Below are 8,231 nucleotides of genomic sequence, written 5' to 3'. Positions count from 1 at the left end.
CAGAGCGGGCTCTTCGTGCAGCCGCTGACACTGACGTGAGCCGACGGCTATGTTAGTGCCCCCCACCCCCCTACCCCCCCTTTTAACAGAGCCCCCGCCCCCAACATTCCGTGTAGAAGACCTGCAGAGATTCACAAGGTGTGTCTTAATGAATACTATGACAGAAATGCTAGATTGTCTTTTATACATACATATATATGAATATAAATCTATATATTGCAACTGTTTTCCACATAGATAGTTATTCCCGACCATTCTGGTCAGGTGACATTCCTCGGTCGGAGCAAACTGGCCTTCCGAATGTTCTTTTAGTACCAGACGTTCAATCACGGCGAGGCCGTTTTGTATTTTTGGAGGCCTTAAAACACACAAAACATGTCATGATAACACGTAAATTAACAGTACTACTATTTAAACGGCCATTTTGACCCTTTTGTTATGCCTGGAAAAACTAATCTAAAAACTCGCAGACCTCCGCCAAGCACCGTAGTTCCCCCCCATATTGTGATTTACACCATAAATATTAGTTCTACATTTATTTTATCTACATTTTTAAATTCCTTGACTGTGAAAACTTGTAAGAAGAATGCTAATGTTAGCTTACTTACACTGAGCATAATAGCTAAGCGCCTACACTTGAAAATGCTAAAAATGTTAGCATGCTAACACATAGCGCTAAGTGTCTTGAGTGTCATATTCATGAAAATTGCCTAGCATTATGCTAGCATACACCTAGCATAATGCTAATGTTAGCATGCTAGCAATGCTAATACGCCAATGTTAGCATGTTAACACCTGGCATGATAGTACTGAGTGTGCATTTCAGTGTCTACCCATGAAAACAGCTAAAAATGCTACCATGTTAATGTTAGCTTACTTACACTGAGCACAATAGCTCAGTGCCTACCCTTGAAAATGCTAAAAATGTTAGTATGCTAACACATAGCGCTAAGTGTCTTGAGTGTCAGTTATGAAAATTGCGAAAAATGCTAGCCTTCTCATGCTAACACCTAGCATAATGCTAATGTTAGCATGCTCACAATGCTAATACGCCAATGTTAGCATGTTAACACCTAGCATGATAGTACTGAATGTGCATTTCAGTGTCTACCCATGAAAACAGCTAAAAATGCTACTCTGCTAATGTTAGCTTAATACCTTAGCGCCTACCCTTTTAAAATACTAAAAATGTTAGTATGCTAACACATAGGGTTAAGTGTCTTGAGTGTCATATTCATAAAAATTGCAAAACCTGCTAGCCTGCTCATGCTAACATGAGCATGCTAACACCTAGCGTAATGCTAATGTTGGCATGCTAGCAATCTTAATACGCCAATGTTAGCATGTTAACACCTGGCATGATAGTACTAAGTGTGCATTTCAGTGTCTACCCATGAAAACAGCTAAAAATGCTACTATGTTAATGTTAGCTTACTTACATTGAGCATAATAGCTCAGCACCTACCCCTGAAAATGCTAAAAATGTTATATGCTAACACATAGCGTTGAGTGTCATATTCATGAAAATTGCAAAAAAATACTAGCCTGCTCATGCTAACATGAGCATGCTAACACCTAGCATAATGCTAATGTTAGCATGCCAGCAATGCTAATACACCAATGTTAGCATGTTAACACCTGGTATGATAGTACTAAGTGTGCATTTCAGTGTCTACCCATGAAAACAGCTAAAAATGCTACTATACTATACTATATTAGCATGCTAGTGATGCTAACATTGCTGCGTTTGTGCTTTATGCTGCGCTTGATGGAGGTAAAAATTGGCTATATTAGCACCAAAGCACTGATAACATAATTCAAACTAGGTTAGCGGTTAGCCTCGTGTGATCCATCTGGTACTAAAAGACGTTTAGTCACCTGACGTCTCAATTTTGTGGCGCTAACGATTTTTTTTTTTACCTCGGAGCAGCTGGTCCCGCCTGAGTTTTTTTTTTTTTAAATTGCGTCGTCGCCACTGCGGGTGGAAACATGAGACATGAGAATGTCAACCTTTCATTTTTGTCCTTTTGATTGGCACTTTCCCCCCCCCCCAATCTCCAAACTTACACGCGACACCAACGAGCCGTGGGCACGAGCGGCCGGACCACGACCCGCACCCCGCTACGTCTGCAGGGCAGCGCGGCGGGACCCTAACGTGGACCGCCGTCACACGGCACACCATGGCACAAACCTCCGCCAAGGCTTCCGGATGACTGCACACCTGACGTACACCTTTATAATTTATAATAATAATAATTATAATTCTTTTATTGAAATATCCTCATCAATTATGTACGAATAATACTAGCATACAAACTACTATTATATTTTGGATATTTTTTTAGTAATAATAATAGTAATTAATAATATAAAAATGTTTAAATATTTAATTAAAATATATATAAATAGCAGCTACTATTTGTTTAGCCAATTATCTTTTTTTGTCATCGAAATTGAGGAAATATATATTTTTCACTACTTATGAAATATATTTTAGTTAATTAAAATTCATCCAAAAATTCTTCATTTTTAACCCCCAAATTTATGAATCACATAATAAAAGTATTTCATTGAAAACAAATATAAATAGCAGCTCTTGTTTAAATTACTTGTTTGGCCAGAAAATATTCCCCTTTTTTAAAATGTTTTTCAGCATTTATGAAATATATTTTTTAATTACAAAAAATGTAATATTATCAATATTAATATTATTTGCTAAATGTATTTTTAATTTAAAAAATACTCCAAATATCCAATAATATTAGTGTATATATATATATATATATATATATATATATATATATATATATATATATATATATATATATATATATATATATATATATATATATATGTAAATTTTATCATTTCTATAAAATATAATCTAATATAAAAATGTGACATTTATGAAATATATTTTTTAATTACAAAAAAAATAATATTATCAAAATACCCTACAAATGTATGAATTATATAATAAACACTATTTAATTAAAAAAAATAGAAATAACAAATAATATTTGTTTGGCCAAATATATATAAAATTTTGAAATGTTTTTCATAAAAAATGTGGCTAAAATATCGCAAAAACCTAAAAGTATTTTGTTTTGTTTTTATTATTTGTGAAATGTATTTTTAATAAAAAAAATACTCCAAATATCGAATAATATTAGTATATATGTGTAAATTTTATCATTTCTATAAAATATAATCTAATATAAAAATGAGACATTTATGAAATATATTTTTAATTACAAAAAATGTAATATCAAAATATCCTCCAAATGTATGAATTATATAATAAACAATATTTAATAAAAAAATATATATTAATAACAAATAATATTTGTTTGGCCAAATATATATAAAATGTTTTTCATAAAAAATGTGGCCTATATATGACAAAAACCTAAAAGTATTTTGTTTGTTTTGTTTTTATTATTTGTGAAATGTATTTTTAATTAAAAAAATACTCAAAATATCCAATAATATTAGTGTATATGTGTGTAAATTTTATAATTTCTATAAAATATAATCTAATATAAAAATGTGACATTTATGAAATATATTTTTTTATTACAAAAAATGTAATATCAAAATATCCTCCAAATGTATGAATTATATAATAAAATAAATATTTAATTAAAAAAAATCTATAAATAACAAATAATATTTGTTTGGCCAAATATATATAAAATGTTGAAATGTTTTGAAAAAATTTAAATTAATTAATTTAATTTAAAAAATGTGGCTTATATATTGCAAAAAGCTAAAAGTATTTTGTTTATTTTGTTTTTATTATTTGTCAAATGTATTTTTAATTAAAAAAATACTCCAAATGTCCAATAATATTAGTATATAAATGTGTAAATTTTATTATTTCTATAAAATATAAAAATATGAAATATTTTATACAAATATTTAATGAAAAATATTGTAGCGATTATTTTTTTTCCAGCTAATTCAAATTTATTTTCCATTAAAATATTGGATAAAATCCTAACCACCATGAAAGGAGAAAGTGCAGCAAAGGCGGTTCCTTGGCGGAGGTAACCCCCCCCCCCCCCCCCCCCACACACACACACACACTGAAACACAGATCCACACACGTGATGAGTACTACTGAATGCGTCCGCACCGTAACTAGAAATACGTGATAGCGTGGAATGTAACACACATGAATGTTTATAGTGGACATCTTTAACTCGCTCACACGTGCTTTACTTGAACAAACCCCGCCCCCCATTTCAAGAGACCACACCTTCCCTTAATTCCTTCCCTCCTTTTTCTTCTTAAATACTAGCACACTCCTAGCTTCCTTGTACATAAAGAGTCTAGTTTTGTATTTTTTCATGTCTGAAAGAAAGAGAAAAGAGGAAGCACACGTCACATGACGCCTGTTGTCACATATCTTTTTTTTTTTTTTTTTATCTCGGCTATTATTACCTAGAAGAAGAAGAAAAAAAAAACCTAGATCTATTTATCTAAACATGAAAAAGTCTAAAGTTATTTAATGTATTAAAATAAAATGAGGATGATGTATCATTTAACTGTAGAGACGTAATCTGATATTCAATAAAGTGCTTTTCTAGCTAACTGCAATACGTCAATGTGCCGTGTGTGTCGGCTCCGGACAGGAAGTCATGTCGTTTTTTTGTGTAGAGTAACTCAACTCACCTCGCTCACACACACACACACACACACACACACACACACACACACACACACACACATTGAGTCACAGGGTGGGACCCTGGGCTCCCATAAAGGCTGCTTTGTGCCCCGAATGTCCAAGTCGGCAACCCACACCGCCGAGTTCCTGAAAAATGAGAGCGAACACAACGCTTTGTACGTGTACACAAACACACAAACACTTTTTATACACGCCGCAACTTGTGGAGATCAAATTAGAAATCGGGAAAAGACGATTTTTGTTTCACGATGTTTTAATGGTTATTATTATTATTATTATTCATTATTATTCAATGGTTATTATTATTTACTACCTCTTATCCTCATAAGGGTCACAGAGGGAATGCTGGAGCCTATCCCAGTTGTCTTCAGGCAAGAAAGGCGGGGTACACCCTGGACTGGTGGCTAGCCAATCACAGGGCACATATAGACAAACAACCATTCACACTCACATTCATACCTATGGACAATTTGGAGTCGCTAATTAACCTAGCGTGTTTTTGGAATGTGGGAGGAAACCGGAGTACCCGGAGAAAACCCACGCATGCACGGGGAGAACATGCAAACTCCACACAGAGATGGCCGAGGGTGGAATTGAACTCGGGTCTCCTAGCTGTGAGGCCTGCGCGCTAACCACTTGTCCGCTGTGCAGTCTATAAAAAAATTATAAAATCAAATAAAAATAATAAAACCAAATAATAATAATAAAATAATTTTTAAAAAAATAAAAATATTAGCAAAAAATACTAATCATCATAAACAATAAGAAGTTATTATTATTATTTTTCATTCATTTTCTACCGCTTATCCTCACAAGGTCGCGCGGGTGCTGGAGCCTATCCCAGTTGTCTTCAGGCAAGAACGGCGGGGTACACCCTGGACTGGTGGCCAGCCAATCACAGGGCACATATAGACAAACAACCATTCACACTCACATTCATACCTATGGACAATTTGGAGTCGCTAATTAACCTAGCATGTTTTTGGAATGTGGGAGGAAACCGGAGTACCCGGAGAAAACCCACGCATGCACGGGGAGAACATGCAAACTCCACACAGAGATGGCCGAGTGGTGGAATTGAACTCGGGTCTCCTAGCTGTGAGGCCTGCGCGCTAACCACTTGGTCGCTGTGCAGCCTATAAATAAAATAATAAAATCAAATAAAAATAATCAAACAAAATTATAATAAAATAATAAAAATAATAATAAAATAATAATAAAATAATAATAAATAAATAATAAAATAATAATTAAATAATAATTAAAAAATAATAATAATCATCATAAAAAAATTAGCAGCCTTTTTTGTTATTATTATTATTCATTCATTCATTTTCTACCACTTATCCTCACAAGGTCTGTGTGCTTACCTCTTGGCCATTATTATTATTATTATTATTATCATTATTATTATTAATATTATTATTATTATTGTTGCTGTGAACCTTCCCATGTGGAAAGCCAACACGGCAAAATTGAACCTCTAGCTCTTACCGTGAGGGAAGTGGCTTGAATATTAAAGCATATAAGATGAGAGGTGGGCAAGCTGCGGTCTGCGTGCCATATCTGGCCCGCTAAGTGACTCCTTCGGGCCCGTAGTTCCTTTTCGAAAATTTTTTACAAGCCAGACGCAATCACATGTAACACCCGTGTAGTCCTGCCGCAAGGCATGCTGGGCAGCTTGTGGCAAAACTACTACTACTACTACTACTGAAAACTACTTTTTACACTTGCAATTCAATTTAAGAATGCCAAAATGTCACTTCAAAACTCCTTTTCAACTTGTGTAACAGTTAAAAATGTTAAAATGTTGCTTTTAAGTGAGAGAAAATGATGTTTTTTGGTTATTGTATCATCCTATAGGGCTATATTGATAAGATAATTGCAGAGATGCAAAGCTCTCTGTGTGGCCTTTAATATGAGGTATGACATGATGGGGTTTGTAGCCTTTTTGATATTAGCCTAAACTAAATTAAACGACAAAAAAGTAAAAGTAATGACTTTCACAAAACTCAAAACGGTAAAATGTTACTTTCCAACATGGTGGCCATCACTTTGACTGATGCTATCCTGCCTGGCACGGAGGAAAGGGGGGGGGGGCGTTCATGGTCATGGGGTCAGTAGGGATCCCCCCTTGGGAGCCTGCCCGCGTACTTGAGCTATCATGAGGGAGCTAACTTAAGGGAATCGTGGGAAAAAATGTTTTTCCAGGGCCTCCGTGTCACCGGGTGTCATTTCACGGAATGACTGCAATGATGACGATGATGATGATGCTTCCCTTGAGGAACCGTGAACTTGGGACTGTCCGATCCAGAAGAAGGGTGGGGGTGCGGTCGCCGTGGCAACCGGCGCCTGTGAAATAAAGAGTCGGAATGCGCCGCTATCAGGGAGCAAACATCTCCGGAACGTTACTTGGTGAGCATAAGCACGTTCCGCCGTGTCTTCGCTTTCTTCTCGCTTTTGGTGCTCCGCATGCAGACATAAAGGAACAAGTTAAGATTCATGCAAAGTATTGTTGCCTGGCAACCGCGCTGACAAAAAAAAAAAAAACAGCAGCAGGGTCTTGGAGTTCTGCTTTCTTCTTCTTCTTTTTGTGTAAACCTCTCACACTTTCCAGTCCAAATAATAAGAAGACACCCACAATAACAACAAATACTATTTCCTCAAATAGTCTCAAACGGGGACCTTCATTTACACTCAAATGCAGAGAGGTCCGGGCCTCTCTGCCTCTCAGAATTGAATAATCCAGTATCATAACTGTAGTTATATTATTTGCATTATTTCATATGTTTGCTTGTTAACTTCAAATGTATGCTACACCGTCTGGGGACTTGTGGACCTTTGACATTTTGTTCCAGCAAGAAAAAAAAAACAGTTCCAAATGATCCCAGACAATACAAGCGGTGCTCTGTTGCCACCTAGTGACAGGTTCTTGCAGTGTTTTTATTATTACAGTGCAGTAGTAGTTATAATTAGTGACTGTGTCTTTCATTAGATGTGTTTTGGGGTGATTGTATCACCGTATCAACGCATACTGGCAGAATAATGTCATAAGTGGAGAGCTCTCATCATGGCCTTTAACATGACGTATGACATGATGGGGTTTGATGTAATTTTATTTACGCTTTTGCTAGTGAGTGCAGATTTAGAGACAAGGTTTTGTTGTCATTGCGTCATCGTAGGAGGACATATTGACAAAATAACTACAAATCTGGACAGCCCACATCATGACCGTTAATATGACATATGACATGATGGGGTTCCATGAAAATATGTTTTGACCTTACTATAAGTAGTGAGTGCAGATTTAGAAACAATGTTTTGTTGTCATTGTGGGACCATCTAAGGGCATATTGACCAAATAACTACAAATCTGGACAGCCCAAATCATGGCCTTTAATATGACATATGACATGATGGGGTTTCATGAAAATATTTTTTTACCTTACTTTAACTAGTGAGTGCAGATTTAGCATCCATGTTTTGTTGTCATTGTGGCACCATATAAGGGCATATTGACAAGATAACTACACATCTG

At 35.3% G+C, this 8,231-nt stretch overlaps 1 protein-coding gene across 1 annotated transcript in view; it reads left to right on the top strand.

Annotated features, from left to right (window-relative positions):
• wtip (WT1 interacting protein) overlaps positions 1-2,565 on the top strand; it is a 35,878-nt gene extending 33,313 nt beyond the window's left edge. The window contains exon 8 of the mRNA XM_058089563.1: positions 1-2,565. This exon is cut by the window's left edge and continues 423 nt beyond it. The gene's annotated coding sequence lies outside the window, so the exon portion shown is untranslated.
• Positions 2,566-8,231: the final 5,666 nt, after the last annotated feature.

This window comes from Doryrhamphus excisus, chromosome 12 (assembly GCF_030265055.1).
Source record: "Doryrhamphus excisus isolate RoL2022-K1 chromosome 12, RoL_Dexc_1.0, whole genome shotgun sequence".
NCBI classification, from domain to species: domain Eukaryota; kingdom Metazoa; phylum Chordata; class Actinopteri; order Syngnathiformes; family Syngnathidae; genus Doryrhamphus; species Doryrhamphus excisus.
The sequence above is the reverse complement of the archived record's forward strand: the minus strand, read 5'-3'. Positions and strand labels throughout refer to the sequence as shown.